The sequence below is a fragment of the Cupressus sempervirens genome, chromosome 7 (genome assembly GCF_028749045.1).
Source record: "Cupressus sempervirens isolate cs-2001-9-10 chromosome 7, ASM2874904v1, whole genome shotgun sequence".
NCBI lineage: Eukaryota > Viridiplantae > Streptophyta > Pinopsida > Cupressales > Cupressaceae > Cupressus > Cupressus sempervirens.
The window spans coordinates 660,817,192-660,839,698 of record NC_143124.1 but is presented as its reverse complement, the minus strand read 5'-3'; positions in this window follow the sequence as shown (position 1 = coordinate 660,839,698).

Genomic DNA, 22,507 nt, shown 5'->3' with positions numbered 1-22,507 from the left:
GACATTTTTGAATTGAATGAAGTCAATTTTGATCAATGGTTCCTTTTTTGACATGTGTCAATTATATGCCAGGAGGCCTCAAGATTGGATTTAAAAAATTGATTGAATTAAACAACTAAGCTCCAAAAATCTCCATTCATGTTCCCTCATCTACATACTCTCACCCAGTTAGATTTAACTCCATGGAAACATCTTGATCAAAAGATATTGACCAGAAAAGCTGCCTACTTCAAATTGTCTTGCAAACAACCATGTTAGAAAACATAAAAGTGTAGTCGGTTTTGACTTTTGAAAATAGGCCATATAATCACTTAGGGGCTGAGATCTAGGATACTAATTCATTTTCATATGGAGAATATAAGTTTTTGATTTAGGCTCATGATGAATATCTAGGTAGATTTGGAAAGTGCATGAAGTTTGGTGCTTGGAGTTGCAGAACTGAGCAACACGATGAAACCATGATTTTTGCAAACAGAGTGGTCCTAGGAAAGTGTGCATATAGATTCATAAAGATTTTAAAATTTTTTTACTGGAAGTACTTTTAGTCTAGAACATAGTGGAATAATCCATTTATTTCTACTATCATGGTTTTGAAATTACAAAATCCTGAACATGCCTCTTGATCAATCTGCACTTTTAGTTACCAGTAGAACTTTAGAAACTGTATTTGGAATCGCATTTGAAAACTAGTCAAATGGATTTTTCATAGGCTCAAATTTGGAACATAGCATATCTCTAACCCCTATAATGCAAGTCAAAATGAAAATTTTGAATAGGGTCATTTGGGTCAAATTTATAATTGGTCAAATAGGGCTTCCCATAATTTTGAACAATATGCATTAGTATGACAAGAATGAACAACCAATTTTGAGGGGTTCAAAACCTAGTCAAAATAAATTGAAATGACTTGAAATTTGAAGCATAGGTTCTCAGATATGCATACTAATTACTCTCAAAGTGGTAAGTCAAGAAACTTCACTGGGTGCAAGATAGTCAATTGCAAACTAGGCTTTCTATCACTTTTTGACACTTTGTGTAATGCTACACTAAGCAAAAACCAAAAGATAAGAAACAAAGAACAATAATCAATAAACACAACAATTTTTTTAAAAATTATTCCAACTTAATACAAGTACAAATACATAGATTGAACCACTCTCAATCTAAAAACCTCAAAATGAAAGATGATAACATCCAAGTACAAATCCATTATAATGCGAATACATATCGAGTTAGTACAATAATGAAGTACAACATCTTTCTTAATCACTAATGTCCAACTTATGGACTGTACAAATAATGAATTCTATTTCTAGATGGAACTTCATTAGACATCCTTAGCTACTTGTTAATCAACTTGAAACACTTGAAAAAAAAACACATAGAAATGCAACACAACACAAAAAGAGGGCTCAGTACACACTGAGTTGAAAAGCGTAATTCACCTGGAAACATGTTAGAATAAGCATATACATAACCATAATGCAGATATCTAATACACTGACCATTGTGCAGTTCCAAAATTAATATGCAAGAAGTAAACACTTACTTAACAATGCAAATTAAACTCGCACTAAGAATATCCCGTAAATGAACCATATATACTAAGGTGTCATCGTTATGGCACTAAGATTCTGCATCCATGTATGGTATGCTCATAGACAACACATAACGAGATTCTCTATTATACTTGTCAATAACAGAATAAAGATCTGCCTTGTACTCCATACTTAACCTTATAGGTAGGGCCAATTATATTTTATATGAAATTAACCCACCCAATTCATTTTAAAGTTATCACTGAATTAATTAATTGAACAGGATAAACCAAATTCAGCCATCCCGATATATGTTCATCACAGCTATTCCTAAAAATACACATCAAACATATATTCTAAGAATGTACATGCAATAGATATAAAATCAGTATTCAACATGATACTACATCCTTTAATCTATCTGAACACATCTTATTCTTCCTATTCCAAAGATAAATTTAGATTACTATAACAACAAAAACAAATAGTATAATAGTAAGAACTCGTAAATATAATTAAACTGACACATAAATTTAATGATATTTACTGATCTTAGTACTATACTATTTAACCCTACTGTCATAAAAATCTATATCTATCCTTTTAAATAGCAAGATAGTAAGATCAAAGTATAGCTGATAAAATGAATTTCATCAACATATATCATAACTAAAACTTAATTTGAAATCAACTTTCCATTTCAATAGTAACCAGAGAACAGTTCTGATACCCAATAAATAACAGAGTATAACTTTTAAAATAAGAGAATTTTAATTCATTTCAATCATTAACTGTATTAGAATACTTCGTAAGAAATTCTTATCACCATTGACAGTTTTCTAAATAATCAAATTCAATCATTGTTTGAACCAAAGGGTCAATAACAATTGTTGCCACTCATGTTAACTATACATCTAATCTGCTATGATTTCAGTTCTAATCACAATCAAATTTCTAGGTTTATAAAACCTTTACAACAGAATCATTACACTAGGTAACTAACAGCTAGAACTATGTTTTCTCCATATGAAAACATTCCCTTTTAAAACTTACAACATCATCATTCGACATCATTTAACATTTTCATATTACAAAGACCAACTTCATTTTTTTTATTTTTATTTTTCTTTGCCTTATAATAACTAATCAATTTACTGAATATAAAAGAGTGAATTAAAGTATCCAAGGAGTCGTTTATTGTCAAACAAGCATAACTTATTTCTAAATAAACTGATTAACCAAAATCTTACTAATTGATATTTGATAACCATAGTTAACTAAAGTTTCCACATTTTAATGCGACTGTTAAAATTCAATATGTACAGTTTTATAACTTATTCAAATCAAGAAATATATGACTGCTATCTAATAATTCTTGCTACCAAAGAAATGGATATATTGAAAGCATGCTGTTTCAACTATACGAAAGTAAATTCAAAACATTTCAATGTCAATAATTCCATATTAGCTACCACAACCAAAAAATCTTTCCCCTAATTCAATGATAAGCTGCAACTCGTCTTTAAACATCACATATCAATTAAGACACAACTGTTCATTCAAAAATTCATGAATTTGCAAGTTCATGCTAACTATTTACCAAAATGTCAATGTCAACATTTATTATTGATTGTTAACATTCTTATATTTTCTTGTACCGAAATTGATACTATACAGATTTCTCATCCCAAAAGTATTGACTGCAATCCATTTAATGGTTGAGCCTGAATTTCCCTAAATCTGCGAAGCCAACAAAGTCTATATAACATCTAAACTTTACTTCACGCAAACTATTTGATGTAATGACTGTTCCCAAGTTTTTGTAGATAACCATTTAACATTATGACTTAACCCTCGATCCATGGAATGATATACAGTCGCAAGCATATAGAAAATCCTAAAATATATCACCATACCTCACATTTAAGTATGGATATATACAGAGCTGTGCAATACATAGTGCCCAACTTTGCATATACTCATGCTTAAGTGTTAGATACTCTACATAACATTGATAACCATGTATAAACAAACATATCAAAATACAAATGCAATTATAAAGAGAGAGAGAATAGGGTAAGAAATTGCCCCTACTTGAGAATTAGTAGAGGGTATATTGTCAGCACCAAGAACTTCAGCAACTCGCCGTGAGAGGCAAAACCCAATTTAAATATCACACTTCCAAAATGTAGAGACCCAAATACTAGCTTTCAACAGAGGATATGATAATAAAAAACAAAATCCAAATGAAATGTAACAAATAGATTGGCTGTGAGCAACTCAATGATGCTCAGCCTCATAAGCACGAATTCTCTTTCAACAAAACCCTTCATAATGCCGATTCCTCCACAACAAGGGTCACAAATGTTAAGCCAAATAGAGCAATGCGGCCAATTTTTTGGCCCAAATTCAACAACAAAACTCAACTCACAATCAAATTGGCTGATTAAAACTTAAGTGCCTTTAATCCTCATTAACATGCATTCAATGCACTGTTACTCATCACAGAGCCATGTATACGTCAATTCCACTACCACCGCCATGTTTTGGCTATGTTCAAAGAAAATATCCCTTTGATATTAATGCATGCAAAACCCATTAGGGTTTTATGTTATTTAAACCTCATTTCATAATATCAATTAAACAATTTGATATGTCATAATCCACTAGTGTATGGTAATAGCCACAGGTTTAAGCCCCATTCAAAACACAACATTAAACATATTGATGCCATTAATTTTTTTAAACCCTTATAAAAACAAAAGAATATATATATATAATCTACCAATATAAGATTACAAAACATATTAAGATGAATACCCCCACCTATCGCATAAGTCACAAGTAAATTTAAACCCAAGGTTATAATCCCCAAGCATAATTAAATGAATGAATGCTCAGTGGTAAAAGAGAAAAATGAATAAGTGTGTGTGTGTGTGTGTGTGTGTGTATATATATATACACATTTAAAAAAAAAAGAATCTTTTAGCATCTATGCATTAATGAAACACAAACTAACAGTTGAATATATTTTCTTAAGTTGATTAAATCAAATCAAACTGTTTTATAAACAATATATCTAAGCAAATAAAATTCTTTCAGCATAACATGGATTTAACATAGGCCAATGAATAAACTCGCAATGTTTACAAATTAATTTCACCATAATAACTAAAGTAAAACTTTCTAATATTATTCCTATTAGATTTATTAAAAATGCATACCCAACAATATCATATAAATTAGAGAATTCAAATATAGAATCCTGAGACAAGCTGTATATTTAGACATAAAACACATGTCCCAAGGACATTATCACCAAGTTCAACAGATAAAAAGAACATAACATCAGAGAAAAACTTATAACCACAAATTCCTAATATGTAGTAAAACCAAAGTAGTGGTCAGGCATGACACTTTGGCAAAAATCCATAGTTGATCAATGCTCAAAATGACACTTCACGAACTGATTTAGAATGGAAAATTATCATCATGAGACACATGCATGTATTAAATTAAAGGTTTTAAACACTTGAAACACACCATAGGCCTCAAAATGATGGCTAGGTACACTTTTGTGAAAAGATCTTATAGGGGTTTAATTAGCAAATTTTCAGAATGGTACTCAAAATCAGTGTTGCAATTTTGAGTCCCATCAATGGCTCTATTTGGGGATGCATGCCCCTTATAGGCACGGAAAGGATTTAGGTCTCTAGAAGAAGTAGACCACTCTAACAAATTCTCTTGGACAACTTTATTGAAAATAAGAAAACTAACTCTAACTATAGAAATGATGGCCTCAGGCCATCAAAATTTCAACAAAAATTCTTACCTCTTTCATAGACCTGATTTCAATTTCCAATTTCATGGGGTAAGCTGAAAATATTCCTCTTATTAGTTTTACCAACAATATTAGCATTCTTAATTAGCTCACTTGGAAAAAAAAAATCATTCTCTTCACTTTCATAGTGCACATAACAATGCAACATAATGCTCACTACAAATGAATAGATCAACATGCTCATAAGAATTAGAACTAGACTGAAAATTTTCTTCATTATAGGGCTCATGCATGCCACCCAACTTAAAAGTGAAGGGCTCATACTCAACTTGATGAAAGAATTCACATGTACCTTGAGCTTGTATTTCTTCTTGTATAACTAGATGACACTCAAATGAGAAATCATAATTGTAATCATAAATATAATCAAAATCAAGATAAAAAAAAACTTCAAGGTTCTCTAAAGTTTCTTCAAAATCAAATAGTTGATTAGTAGTCACGTGAGAATGTTCATCATCAAGCTTATCACAAAGTATTGACTAATCTTCAAAAATAGTTTCATCAAACACTTCATTACCAAATTCACAAAATGCAATATCTTCATCACTATCACTATCATATCTATAAGAGAAGAAATCTGATTTCCTGCAATAGTATGATAATGTATCATCATTTAAATAAGGATTAAGCAAATCTAAAAATTTGATGTGCTCTTCAAAAAGTGTGTTGATAATCCCATGCAATGCTTGTTTATAAATATTGTGACAAGTAATGGGCTGATCAACATCAAACTCTTTATCATATAGTAGGTTAGTAAATACCTCAAAACCATTTCCAACATCACTACCATGAACTCTTTCAATGTGTGAGGAAGAAAAATTAGAGTCGCTATTATGTGAAGATACAAGACCCACTTCTCCAATTAAGCATGTGGAATATAGATCAATATCATTTGCACTATCTCTTTAAAATGAATCATAGGGAAAGACCATCTTTCATTTTCAAAATTATCATTAGGTGCTGGTATGTTAACATTAGAATCATTTGCATACTACTGACTACAATCATATACAACCTCATGGTATTCCTCCACACAACTAGGTAACTTATCCTTGTAAATAGTGCATTCACCAATAATCTACTTATCCTCATATTGTGTAGACAATTCCTCTTCAATGTCTTCAACTACAAGTTGATTCATACAATAGAGATGTAATTTCATCTTTATATTAAGAAAGAGAGCTCATATCTTTTCATATAGAAGAATATTCACTTTCACCATTGCTTTTTGCTTCCCATGTTGCATCTGATTCATATGAAGACACATCAAGACTATTGTTTTCAAAACTTTCTCTTGAATGACCACCTTCAACACTTCCTTCATTGGATTGTGAGATATGTACTGCAACTTCATGGTTAGAAACATTATCAACATAATCAACATGACCATCACGAGTAAAATTTCTTGTAGCAACTCTTTCATGGAATGATATCTCATTATGTGAGTCACACCAAACACAATATCAAACATCATTTACTATTGTAGCATTATGAATGTATGTGTTTTTATCAACAATGAAATTAGCCTTCTCTATGTTAGTGTAGTTTTTTATTTTTCCTATTTTGATAGGTTTTTCCTACACTTTTAATAATCTTGCATAGGTTAATAAAGCATGTCTTATTAGGTGAATGGTTGTGAGGTGTCACCTTCCTACATGTGAGCATCCATTAGCTATCTTGGGAAGATACTTTGCTATATTTAGTCCAATAGATGGTTGCTCCTCATTGGTTGGTGTTGCCACCTCCTCCCTCTTCCTAGCCTATATAAGCATGCTACCTGACTTGTATTTGCATCTCTTGTTTTTGCATCCTCTTAATACTATTCTGCTTCTAGCATTTGCATTACTCTCTTGGAGACTAACTCTATGATGCTATTTTGATTTTGTATCATTTGCATTCATAGTTTAGATATTTACTCTTTGCACTAGTTTTCTAGGTTATTAATCTTTTTAGATTCTAACATGGTATTAGAGCTTTTCTATGTGCAAGAGTAGATTTTAGTTTCCTTATTTGAGAGATTCGGGGGGGGGTGGGGGGGGCAAATAAACTTTATTGTAGTTTTTTGAAAAATGAAGTATGCTCTTCTCTTGCATCTTTGGATGATCCTAAGAATCAGAAAAGTTTTGACAAAAACAGTTTTTCTCTGGGGTTTCAATCTCAAATCTGACAACCAACTTGCATATTTGGAGTTTTCAATCAGTTTTGCAGGTTCCAGCATGTCATTGATGGACTTAAGAAGCTAATCTAGCATTTTCATGTCAAATTTTGGTTGCTGGGATCGTTTTCTAATTTTTGGAGCCATTTTTTACTGTCAAAGGCGTCTGATTTACACTACAGCAGCATCTTCTGTTCATCAGCAAGAAAAACACTTTTTGGGTTTTGTTCACAGCCTTGAAAAACCATCTGGGTATCTTTTAGATTTTGCATGCAAGTTGTATATTTTTCAGAATCGAGCATGCAAAGCTACAACCATACCCCTCTCCGTTGGCAGCCGCAGATTTAAATGCAGTTTTCATATGTCTTGTTCTTGCTCATATGGACTCCGATTTTGATGATTCTTATTATGAACTTGGCTATTTTTTTGTGCTCTATCCACTAGTGGAGTTATTTTTTGATTTTCATGCATGAATTCTTCAGAAATTGTAGATTCTCAGCCGTGACTATGCACAGTTCTTGTTTTGGAAACTTCAGAGGATCATAAATTTCTCATACGACCTCATATTGAGGCAATTCTTTTTTTGAAAGTGCATGATTTTTCGAGTAGATCATAGTGGTGCTATTTGTTTCCTTGATTATTGTGCCCAAGTTTCACTTTTAGCATATGCTCTTCATGAGGGTTTGTAATGCATTGAAATCAAGACCACTAAGTATCTCTTTCTAGTGGTAGTTGTAAATGCACTAAAATAAAGTGCCAAATAATATTTCTTTGGGGGGGGGTTTTTTGATTGAGTAAAAAGGGGGGGGCATTGTCGTGGTTGGGTTCTCTTCTTTTTAGCATTTCTTCGTCATGGATCAGACAAATATACCCATCCTAACTCCATACAATTACTTTGAGTGGAAATCACGCATGAGAATTCACTTAAAGAAAGCTAGATTAAATAGGATAACTATGGGACTTGAAACTGAACCTGCTAAAGATGAAGATAAGCCTAAGTGGTATAACAAATGTGATGAGGCATTTGGAACATTGTGTTTGTCTGTTTCTCCTGACTTGCTATTTCACATTGAGTCTTTGGATACACCAAATGAAGTATGGACAAAGCTAGAAACACTATTTGGCACACAAGATTCAATGAGGGGTCATATGTTGGAAAATGAATTAATTAGTTTGAGCCCAGGCAATTTCAACACAATCCAAGATTTCCTCACCAAATTGAAATCACTAAGGCTGCAGTTAAAACAATGTGGAATTGAAAAGAAAGATGAACAACTGATTCTCAGTATTCTCTCTAAGCTAAGTTCAGAATATTCTATGTTTGTCTCTACCTTCTATGCTACTAAGGGTGCACTTGGTACTCAATTCACCATGCCATCTCTAGATGATTTTGTTGTCAACCTCACTCGAGAACAGGACAAGCTAATCCAGATGGGCATTCTTAAGTCCTCTAAGTCACATGCCTTGGCTGCCAACCAAGGCACAAAAGAACAAGGAAAAAGTAGTAACAACAATAGTAAGGACAAGAAACAAAAGAATAGCGAGGAGAAGAAGGATCAGATGCTGGTTTCTTCAAAAGGAACTATTGATACACCATCTTCCAAGGGTGATAAGCCTAAGAAAGAAAAGGTCAAATGTGCCTATTGTAAAAGACCTGGTCATGATGAACATAAATGTTTGCAGAAACAACTTGATCACTTAACATACATTCTTGAGAAGAATAATATCAGTGTTCCTGAGTCTATCAAACAAAGTTATAATGAAGGGTCTAACAAAGAAAAAGAAAATAGCAAGGGGAAAGGAAAGGGCAAGGCCCTTTTTGTAGTTGCTTCCTCACCATCCACTTGGGTTCTTGATTTGGGTGCTTCACACCACATGGCTTCATCTAAGGAAGAAATTGCATCCTTGGAGCCGTGTACTATGCCTTCTATTTTGATGGGTGATAACACTCTTGTTGAGGTGTGTGGGAGAGGGTCTGTTGATGTGGGGGATGGCACATTCCATGATGTTCCTTATGTACCCTCATTGTCAACTAATCTCCTATCGGTACACCAGATCACTCACACAGGTTTAGGCAAGCGGGTTGAGTTCACTCCTGATTCAGTGGAGATATGTGAGTTGCACATTGATTCTACAGTTGTAGTTGGGAGAGTAGATCATCAGTCACGACTCTATATGTTTTCTCACTTTGTTCCTGATCCTCCTTTGACTATTTCACTCATTCACTCTAATAATGTGAGCATATTATGGCATGAGCGGTTTGGCCATCTTAACTTCCACTACTTGGATCAGCTTAACTAGCAGAGCATGGTCATAGGGTTGCCTTCTACTTTGACATTGGAGTCACTTGGAATACATGATAGATCTTCTGATGGGTCAGATTCACTTGAGCAGTCTTCTACCTCCACTTTTGATGCAGAGAGTGATTCAGAGGACTCACCTCCTTCCTCTCCTAGTCATCATTCATAGGTTGATGATTCTCCTCTAGATTCTCCATCTTTTGGTCCACTTTGGGCTAGACAGACCTTGCAGTTTGCAAGTGATTGGGTTGGGGATCCATCAGACACCAAGCAGACTCATTCACAATTCCAGGATGCTCTACATATCTTCATTGCTACTACCTCAAATTCACAGTCCTTTCATGAGGCTTCTGGTATTTTTGAGTGGGATATAGCTATGCAGGAAGAGTATAGTTCCTTGATGAGGAACCACATTTGGGATCTTGTCCCTTTTCCTAAGGGAAGAAAACTTGTTCGATGTAAATGGATCAATCGAACAAAATTTGCAAGCTTTGCTGGAGGTGCGGGATGCTTCATCTTTTGGGGGGGCCTCTTGCTCTCACTTGGAGTCCTAATTTTCTTTGGGGAGTCTCTTTTCTCTCTCTTTTGGGGGAATTTTATGTACATAGGTACCTCATCAGGCTTGACTTGCCGGGACCCATTTCTACATCCACCTAAGCTTCGCTTATGGGGGTGTGTTAGTGTAGTTTTTTATTTTTCCTATTTTGATAGGTTTTTCCTACACTTTTAATAATCTCGCTTAGGTTAATAAAGCATGTCTTATTAGGTGAATGGTTGTGAGGTGTCACCTTCCTACATGTGAGCATCCATTAGCTATCTTGGGAAGATACTTTGCTATCTTTAGTCCAATAGATGGTTGCTCCTCATTGGTTGGTGTTGCCACCTCCTCCCTCTTCCTAGCCTATATAAGCATGCTACCTGGCTTGTATTTTCATCTCTTGTTTTTGCATCCTCTTAATGCTATTCTACTTCTAGCATTTGCATTACTCTCTTGGAGACTAACTCTATGATGCTATTTTGATTTTGTATCATTTGCATTCATAGTTTAGATATTTACTCTTTGCACTAGTTTTCTGGGTTATTAATCTTTTCAGATTCTAACACTCTAAACATACTTAGAAAACACAGTAGGAGTGTTGACACATTGATCTGAAACTAAGATCAACATTACATTCATCCTTACTTTCAAATTTATAATATTGGAAGACATTTTTAGAAAAATGACCTCTAGTCAATCCATTTTTCATATTATTTTCAATATTCATTGTATTCATAAATGCTTGATATAATGTTTTAGGTTGTTTATCCCATAATAGGTAGCTGATTTTTCTATCAACTGTGTCAAAGTAAACAACCAAAAACACTTGATCATCTAGTCTACAATTCTTAGGGATTTCATTTAAAGCTCTTGAAAATTTGATATTGAATTCCAAAACAAGTTCACCATTCCTAATATAAATTTTCAAAAACTTACCAAAAGAATCATATATGCTTACATTTTCCCCAAATTAATCCATGAAGGCTGAATGTAACTCACCTCAAGATGAAATAGAACTTGCTAGTTAAAAAGAAAACTGGTCTCTAGCATCACCTTCTAAAGATTGAACAAATAAATTCATATGCACATCTTCATGAGAAATTTAAAAATCACCCATCAAGTCACTAAATAAATGAATGTGATGACTAGTTGAATGAAGATGATTCCCACCAAACTTAGGAAAATGCTTCCTAATATTGTATGGAACTAAATTTGGGAAACCATAAATGCCATTGAAGTATAATGGAAAATACCTCTTAGTAGAAATATATCTACAAAATTCATTAACTGGCTGCATGCTTGGTGAAATAGAATTTGACATTCTTTACAACTTTACAACTCACTCACCAAGACAAATTTCATATTTAGAAAATACAATAGGTCTATATATTCCTCTACCAATTTACTCTTCAAACACACTTCAACACTTTCACAGACTTGCTAAAACTTGCACCAATGAAGTTTGTGAAAATACATCAGATGATTCTCCTTCGTAGTGCTAGAAATCACTTGGTGGAGAACATCTTTATGCAACTTACTTTCATAGAAATCAATATCTCATGAAAGTGAAAATACTTCAATGTAAGACAACTACAACAATTTCTCTACTTGAAACAACTACAGATTTAGATCTCTTCAAGATTAGAAATTCTTACATAGACATCACTTTATTCCTTTAACTCTTTCCAAGAACCGTATACAAATTCTTCAAATATTCTCTTCAACTGCTATGTTCTTGATTATTCTTTCAATTCGAAAAATGCACTGGTACATAGATACATAACTTTGAGTCACTACTCACTTAGTGAGAAAATATTTTAACCAACTTACACAACATAATAAGCTAATGTAGAATTTAAAATAGGCATATCAAAGGCTTGATACAACAACTATGGAGTTTCACATACTTGACAAGGCTAAAGAAATCACAAACATTAACTCTGTATTTTGATAACAACTTTGTAATGGGATGAATCATATAGGATATTAATGAATGGTTTAAGGAATACAATTCATTTTAGATTCACAAAGCTATTGCTTTCATGGACAAGGTAACAACTGGTAGGCATGGTTGTAACAAGGAAATGGAAAACACTTCATGAAATTATTGCTATAAAAAATCCCTTACTACCTTGTCATTAGAAATCCAAGCTTCTTTTAACTTTTTTTTTACAAACCTACCCAAATAGAGTCACCATTTTGTTGGATCCTCATTTAATAATTTTTGAATAACCCAATGATAAGAACAAATACATATAGGGTGTATATAATTCTATATAATTCACATATTCAACACACCTATTCAGACATCAAGGCCAACTATAAGGCTAAACTCCTTCACTTTGGGCTCTACAAGACCTAGTTGGTAGACCTTAGAGTCTATTATGTGACCAATGCAAAAAACTATAAATATGAATCTATATTAAGCAGATAAAAACCCCAAATACTTCTATGCTCATGCAAATGACAAAGGTATGAAATCGCTAGTAACACAACCTATGAAATTGACAAGCTAAGTGTGGGTATCCTTTTTAGCTCTACAACATGAAAGGTAAATAGATATTGATTAATTGATTTGAAATCAACATAACCCACATATGTAACAAAAAGAAACATGCAATCTCCTAGCTAATTAGTCTCTTATCCATTGGGTATCATACAAGTTAGAACATATACACATGTCCTTATGATCTATCAATTTACTTTGTAAATTCAATGTGAATCTTCAAACTGAATCTCATACTTATCAAACCCTCTTACAAACCTTGCAATTCTATCAATAAATATTAAGTATTTACTTAAGTCTTTGACTCAATAACAAATTATACAATGGCATACAACTTCAAAGTAGGTTGCAACTGGACTATATGTTCTTTGTCCATACATCACATAAAATTACAAACCTATAGAGAGGAGACAAGATTTAGAATGAAAGTTTTCAGAAAGAATATGCTGTATTAATTTATTTGAAATAAATATATTAGGTACATGAAATAACCCAAAATAATATACCAAAATGAATGTATTGACTACTTGCTAAAAGGAAACTACAATGATGTTCAAACATGGAGAAATACTGAAGAATGGTGGAATCACAACTAGAGCTTTGCTTGATAGACTAGAACCAACCAACCCCACCAAAAGATAAAAGAAGAGAGTAAGTAGAAGAGGAAGAATTCTTAGATCTGATCAAAAGCTACAAATTTCCCACTTGAAAATATTCCACCTGTTACTTGCAAAACATCTCTCCTCTTCCATCTTCCAATTGAAAATCAAATCTGATAATTTTCCCTACAAACTGATCCAAATATCTCATTAGAATGATAGAAAGCCACCTTATAAAGAATAAAAAATTTACTAATAAAATGTTGTCAAAAATTCCCACTAAAAGGTTTTATAAGAAAACTACCGCTACTGGTCACATCCTTGTTAAATCGGGAGACAACCCATTTCACCATTTTGTCACAAACTACAAATGGAATATGCCATACCAAAATATAGCTAAAATTTGAGTGCCACATACCAAACTAATCATAATTTCTTCCCACTACTTCATGTGCAAAAACTAATGGAAAATCTAGAAAGTGGATTTCGAGATCTTTTTGGTGATATATAGTAGTCCTATATTGGCCTTAAGGACATGCCCTAGGCATCCATTTTGAAACTCTAGATTACAAAATTTATTTATAGGCCTTTTATTTTGCAAAAAAACTAACTTTATTATAAATTTGAACTTTATTATATAATCATGTTTTATTTAAAAGACCTATATGAGAAATGTTTTTTTTAGAACTCTTCAATTTTCCCTCCATTTTGAATCTGGGTCAAACTTGGTTGACCGACTCCATGACACATGGTGCTCACTAACAGGTTCATTCTGTCCAATCATTGGTCTTGTTAGCATCCTTCTCAGTATCTTGCCTCTTAGGTGCCATATGTCAAATTATTGTGACTTTGTGACCTCTAACCTTAAACTGAACCAAATTGTGAAGATGTCACATTAAGATTTGGTTGCACCGTCAAATCCTTGGACCTTAACTGAATCTTAAGTGTGGGGATGTCATGACTAACTACTAGTGGTTAGTCATGATGTTAGGGTTGTTAACCTATAACTATCAAAGTAACCAAAGATCTCATGACTAACCATTTTTCCATTTCACTGTATGTTTCTCTTAACCACTTTTTTAGCCATGTGATCTTGCACTCAACAGCAATCGCCACTTTGTGACTCTATCTTCTTAACCATATGATAACCAAAAAAATTCATGATCACCTAGAGAAGTGTACCATGTCATCATTCTCAAATAATATGCCACATAATCATCTAATTCTCTGGTTCATTTTTCAAAATTTATCTTTCTAGCCCAAACTAGCCACTGCGGACCCCACACAAACTCTCATAGTCTCCAACCATCGAGTGCTTGAGATACGTAATTAGTGAGTGGCTCAATATAAAAATATGTAAAGAGGTAAGCATTGGGTGAATGTAGGATAATAGTCCCTTTTGTTTTTCACCACAACACATCCTTGTTACTGCTAAGTTCATTTCTTTGTTCGGATGAGGAGATTTGGAAACCATCCATCGAATTAAGAAAACCTCCCTCCAATCAACATCATTGGTGATGAAATTCACACAGTGTCAAAATAGGTAGCTTAGGATTCTTCCATTTTTTCCCTTCAACTATAAACATTATCTTTGCAACCATGTAGAGATCTACAAGTAGCTATGTTGATATAGTGAAAATTGGCGGCTTTCGATACATATATAGTGGACAAAAATTGAAGCATTTTGCCTATTCCCTTGCATTCTTATGAATAATGGAGTATGAAAACAACAACATCCAGCTTTGGAATTACACTTTATTCAAACTCTCCACTCCTATGATTGATAAAACATTTTTATCCAATGCAATTTCCAGAGTCTACCATATGGAAAATTGGGCATGAGTTGTTTGAGTGAAAAATATTTTTTTATATTTTTCGCTTTGTGAGAAGACTAGAGAAATTTATCTTGACTAAAGCCTCCAATAGAAACACTTTAAAAAAAATATTTAGTGGGCATCATCCATAGGGGGCATAAGGGACGTCTGAAGCAACCCATTTGTTTGAATCTTTCTACCTCAACTTCCAACTCCATGGTCAAATTTATGCCAATTTATCTCTTTATATACCTTGCATAACATAATAAGTCAACACAAAATCTCCCTAGAACTCACATGTTAGATTTTGCAAACATCTTAGTGTGAATTCAACAAATTAGACAAAGCAATAATGAACTTACAAAGAGCAAGCACCCTCTTCAAGACTTGCTTTCTACAGTGTGTTGGCTCACTGGATTAATGTTGGTGCTCCAAGCTAGGATTTGGTCACCCCTTTTTTCTCTTGTTTAATGACTTCAACAATCATTATGACTTCTAGCTCCACAGCCTACCACAAATTCTCTAAGTCAAAACTACAATGATCTCCAACATAGGATGCATAGGCCTTTGAAACATTGGGTATGGCTTTATGAGGAGAGCTTAAATTATTCCATTAGTTTTTTGGTTATACTATGACCACACATGAACTCGTCTAGATATTGGGAACTCCTTCATATTGTGCTTGATCTATGATCCTTCATTTAACTTCAATCGATACCCCTATTTGAGTTTATCAATATGGATTGATATCATAGAATCTTTGTATAATGAGTACCTTATTTGGATCATATGTTTCTATCTGACCATTTGAATATCTATGTTCCTTTCTATATTCCCACTTGAGTACAAATGTAAAAACCATTTTGCAAAAGTCTTTGTCACATAAAGATCCTTGCCTGGCTTTGGCATCCAATTTTTTTCTAACAGTTGTTATAATGAAAACATACAATTTCCATCCATATTTTAGGCCTCATTTAATTGATGGAGAGATCATAACACATCATCTTGTGAGATAAATTTTAGACAACCTTATCACGAGATAAAACATTTATGAAATAGCCTTTCATGAGCATTGAGACTTCCCAAATATACTTCATTTCCTATTTCGTTATCAAAGCTTTTGATCTTTTAATGATGTGTACCCACATTAAAATTTATAATGATTCTAATTAGTGCAACATCCTTGCAAAAATTTTCAATCCTCAGAATGTTTTATTGGTCTAATGAAAGAAGTCAAGCCTCAAAGTAGGTCGAACTAAAAAAGAGTTGCATTTCAAACACTTGAACCTCTTAGAATTCACTAAATAACCTTTTCAAACTGAATGAAGTCAATTTGGATCAATGGTTAAACATTTTAAAAGCATCTTTTCCTTTTTTGACATGTGTCAATTATATGCTAGGAGGCCCCAAGACTGGCTTTCAAAAACTAACTGAATCAAACAATTGAACTCTAGAATTTTGCATTCATGTTTCATGGTTCACATATTCTCATCCTATCATATTTCACTTCATGATGACATCCTAATGAAAAGATATTGGTCTCCAAAACTGCCAACTTCAAACTATCCTGCACACAACTATGTTAGAAAATAGAAAAGAGCAATCAGTTTTGGCTTTTGAAAATAGGTATTTGGGATATTGATCTATTTTCATGTGGAGAACATAAGTATGTGATTTAGGCTTATGAAGAATAATAGGGTAGATTTGGAAAGTGCATGAAGTTGGGTACTTGGAGTTGCATAATTGAGCAACATGATGAAACAATAATTTTTGCAAACAGAGTGGGCTTGAGAAAGTATGTAGACGAATTTTTTAAGATTTGAACATTGGCATATTGGAAGTAATTTTAGTCTAAAACATAGTGCTACAATATATTTTATTCCTTCTATCATGATTTCAAAATTAGGACATCCTGAACATGCCTCTTGATCAATCTGCACTTTTAGCTACAAAAATCCATAACCCTAATCCATTTTATACAAATTTTTTTTTTACTGCTTTTAAAATTAGGGCTAGAATAAGTCATTCAATAGAAATAAACTGACACCTTTTATGATAATAAATTTAGTCACGCTTTAAACCTCCATGGTGGCATTACCTCTAAACCCAACCCTATATTGCAAGCACCTAGGGCTCTTCCCCAAGACCCTACAAGGGGTATTGACCCTTGATCCCATCTTGGGGGCACTACCCCCAAACCCTTGTAGAAATAATATGAAGGAGAACTACATTGAATAAATTTAGAATAATTGACCTCTAAGTTTGACTAGGCTCCACATCAAAATAATCTCCCACTTGGATATTGATCAAACTCCACAATAATAACCTCATACTTGGAGATTGATCATAACACAACTAAAATTGTAGCTCCCACAAGAATGTAAAACCACCCCAAACTCTGGTGGTCTTTTATTTTATCTAGTCTAGAAGACCAATTGAAGCTGAAGACGAGTTCAAATTCTCCCTTGTAACTACCTTGGTAAACATAAATGCTAGATTATCATTTATATGTATCTTTTCCATCTTTAACTATCTATCATCCAAAACTGATTGGTTGAAATAGTATTGCAGTTGTATGTATTTTTTTTTGAATGTAGAGAAGATTTTTTTTTATAATGAATGTCACTCTAGCTATATGTAAACAAATAATTATCCATTTGAGGGTACCCCATTTCTTTTGTGAAGGACAAAATTCATATAATCTCCTTGGTTGCTTCTATAGCAACAACATACTCTATCTCTATAGTCGATAAAGAATTAACCTTCTACAACTGAGAAATCCAACTCACTATTCCCCCACCAATAGTAAAGACTTATCCTACAATACTCTTTCTAATATCTAGATCCCTTGCTAAATTTGAGTCAACATAGCCTTGTAAATTAGTAGTAAAGCCCCCAAAATGTAAACATTTATTCAATGTTCCTCTCAAATATCTAAGAATCCATTTGACTACATTCCAATGCTCAATTCTAGGATGGCTCATATACCTATTAACAATTTCCACTACATGTGCTATATCTAGCCTAGTTCATACCATACTATATATTAAACTTCCTACAACTGAAGAATAAGGTACCTTGGACATTTTAGCCTCCTCTTCCCATGTATTTAGAGACATCTACTTAGTCAATTAAATGATTAGGAAAAGGTGTGTTGAAAACATTTGCATTTCCCATAGAGAAACGATGCAACACCTTCTCAATATAATCAACTTGAGATACTACAATTATTTGTTCTTCCCATATCTACAAATTTTTATACCAAGGATTTATTTTTTAGCTCCTAAATCCTTCATAGAAAATGAATGTGCTAACTATTATTTTAACCCCTTAAAGCTATCCATGTTGGACCTATCTACAAGCATATCGTCAACATATAAGCATAAAATAATGTAGTTTTTATCATCCAACCTCTAACTGAATGACATGTAATATATCCATATTTATGCTCAAAACTATCAAATTTAAGATACCATTACTGAGGTGCTTGATTCAAGCCATATAAACTTTTCTTCAATAAACATACTAAATTATCCCCACTTTTGACCTCAAATCCATATGGCTATGCCGTATATATCTCTTCATCCAAATAACCATGAAGAAAAATTATTTTAACATCAAGCTACTCCAAGTGCAAATCTTCAGTAGCCACAATACTTATAAGAATGCAAATAGAACTCATTTTAATAATAGGAGAAAATATCTTATCAAAATTAATACCATTTTTTGTGCAAATCATTTTACAACTAACTTGAATTTAAATATTTTCTTACCTCCATCCTCATCTTTTAGCCCATAAATCCATTTATTCTGTAAAGCCCTTTTACTTGCAGGTAACTTACATAAATCCCAAGTCTACTTTTTTAGTAGGGAGTCCATTTTATCTATCATTATAGACTCCCACTTAATCTTTGTATCCACCTACACAACTTCATCATAATGTTCAAGTTCACCAACATCTATTAATAAAATATAATACAAAGAGACAATTTTTTTTGGGAGGTCTACTTAGCCTTATTGACCATTTAACATTCATTGGGGTTTGTAGTATTGTTGTTGCTTTTATTGTAAAGTATAAAGAACTATTGGAACTTTATCTTTTGGGGTATCATCCAATACTACATAATCATATTCTTTCTTCTCATGCTATTGCAACATATCTTTGTACAACACCTTCTCATTGAATATGATATCCCTTCTTCTTACAATTTGATGATTTTCAAAATCCAAAATCCTGTAACCAAATTCATCAATGCCATATCTAATAAATACACATTTATTTGACTTAGCTTCTAGCTTAGTTCTATTTTTCAAAATCTATATGTACAAATGCTTCACAACCAAAGATTCTGAGAAAAGAATATCTCACCTTCTTACTAGTTGATGCTTCCTTTTTGTTGGTGTAAATAAGTATTTACTTGTGTTTACTTAGGTTAATGCATTATTTTATTATTTATTTATTATCATATAATCTGCTCATTGGCTCTTCACCCATTGAATGTGGGATAAAACCCAAAACTCTAGCTACTACACTATGGATTCCCAGTGTCATTGTTTGATTTTTTAGCATCACTGTTTGATTTTCTAGCATTGCTGTTTGATATTCTCTGGTGTTGCTATTTAATATTTTTTGGCCTGCAAGATTTTTTGGCGTCCAATCTCCAAACTTTGACAATGCAGACTGGCCATGTGGCCTAAAGCCACAACACTCACACATGGCATGTTTGACAACCACATTACATTGGTGAACCATGGATAAACCCTTGCTGGAAATGTGGCAAACCTACCACATCATAGTCTACATTAGCCAGTCACTAGCTCAACCAACCTTTGACTCAGTCACTTAGTTAGCAGGCTGATTCACCTGCCATGTCAGCACCCTATCAACACACATAGCGGATGCATACATTAACATGCAGTTAGGACACATCATCATTCATATAGGCCCATACATGCTGATGTCACTACAATGTCAGCCAAGGGACTTGTTTTTGGTAATGTCATCAAGTTCATGAGCCTAAATTTGATGACCATTTGACTGTCATCCAAGGGAAAAATAGAACTACTACAACGACTGTATGACCATCAAATTTAACCTCATCTTTTGTTGATTCAACCCCTCTCCAGATTGATTTTTGAGCTGATAGTCTGACTTTGGGAGGCCATATCTCAGTCATCTAGACTCCAAAGTAGGTGCAATTTTTTTGATTTTGGGTTGAATTTTTGAAACTTTTTAGTGGTGCAATTTTTTTTTGGTTTTGGTGCATAGATTTGTAAAAAATTACAACTTTCAGCAAGTGTACTTGTCCAATCCTACATTTTGTAACTTTAATTACTCTGTACGGGCACATCTGTACACAAAAATAGGTTCCATTTTTTTTAAATGCGATATTTTTTGTCTACTTTCTAGATCTAAAATCAAATTATAGGGTTGTGTGGACAAAAGTGTCACTTTTAGAATTAGGTCCTTTTCTACATTGTAATACTTTGATATATCTTTAGAATTGTTGCATATCTGAGATACATTGTAATGTTCCATTTTTTAACTCCATAAGGAGGTTGTAAAAAGGAAAAATCAAAAGTCCAATAAGGCCAAAATTGGCAAGTGGCCATTGTAAACACACAACATATAAAGTGCCAAAAGCATTTTTTTTGGGGGGTTTATTGATTGAATGAAAAGGGGGGTGTTCTTAGTGTTGTGTTCCTCTTTTCCTACTATTTTTCTTTCATTTTCTACATCATGGGATATTTTAAGTTCCCAAAATTGACTTCTCATAACTATGTTACATGGTCTATTAAAACATGGTGTCATTTAATGCATAAAGGAGTTTCTCAATATGTAGATGGTACCCTTCCTAAATCAACAAATGATTAAGTATCTGCCAGTGAAATCATTGATTGGAAAACAATGGATAGGAAAGCCCTAAATGATATTTGTTTGGGGGTTGAAGATAAGATTATATATCAGATTCAAAAGTCTCATACATCTAAGGAAGCTTAGGATACCCTCTAAATCCTATATGGTATAGTGTTTGAGAAAGATGTGTTCAAAAATGAAGACGAGCTTGTCTTCTTAGATCTAAAGACATTTGATTCCATACAGAATTTTATCATAAGGGTGAATGAATTAAGAACGAAGCTAAATGATTGTGAGAGTCCTATTAAAGATGAAAGATTAATCTATCTCATTCATAATAGGTTACCATCTGAGTACTCCACATTTGTTTCTACTTATAACACATCAATGACTACATTAGGGTCTGCCTATTAGAAAGTCTCTTTTGATAATTATGCTAAACTGTTGGATAAAGAAGAAAAGAAGTTGAAATCATTGGGGATTATAAATTATTCCAAGTCAAAGGCATTGGTAGCAAATAATGAGGGCTCTCAAAATTTAGCTGGTCAATCTTCAAATAAAGGAAAGGGCAAGAATAAGAAGTGGAAGAATAACAAATCAAAGGATGCAGAAAAGACAACACCACAATCAAATCAACAAGGTAAGTCTTCAAATTCAAATAAGAAGGGAGAAAATAATAAGGACAAGAAAAAGTGTGCTTATTGCAAGAAATTGGTTCATGAAGAACATGAGTGTTCTCATAAAAAAGATTGATGAGTTGATGAACATCATGAAGAAACACAATGTTCCACTGCCTAATGCTTATAAAAGAGAGGGTCTTCTTTAGATTCAAAGGGCAAAGGAAAAGAACTCATGGAAAATTCAAGTTCTTCATTAGAGTGGATTCTTGACTCAAGTGCCTATTATCATATGGGTTCTTCAAAAGGAGATTTTTCTTCATTGAAGCAGTCTAAGGTACTGCACATCTTTGTTGGAGATGATACAAAAGTGGAAGTTGAAGGGAAAGGAAATGTGGAAATGGAAAATGGATAGTTCAAAGATGTTCTCTATGTTCCAAACCTAAGTTCTAATCTCCTCTCAATTTACCAAATCACTCACCTTGGAGATGGTCATAAAGTTGAGTTCCTTCCTAATTTAGTAAAGGCGCACATTCTAAAAGATGATTCAATGGTTATAGTGGGGAAAGTTAATCATGAAAAAAGGTTGTATTCTTTCTCCCATTTTTTGCCTAAGTCTCCTTCATAAGCCTTGTTGACTCAATCAAATTCTCAAATCAAATTATGGCATGAGCGGTATGGACATCTTGCCTTTCACTATCTTTAGCAACTTTTCTCAAACAATATGGTCAAAGGTCTACCA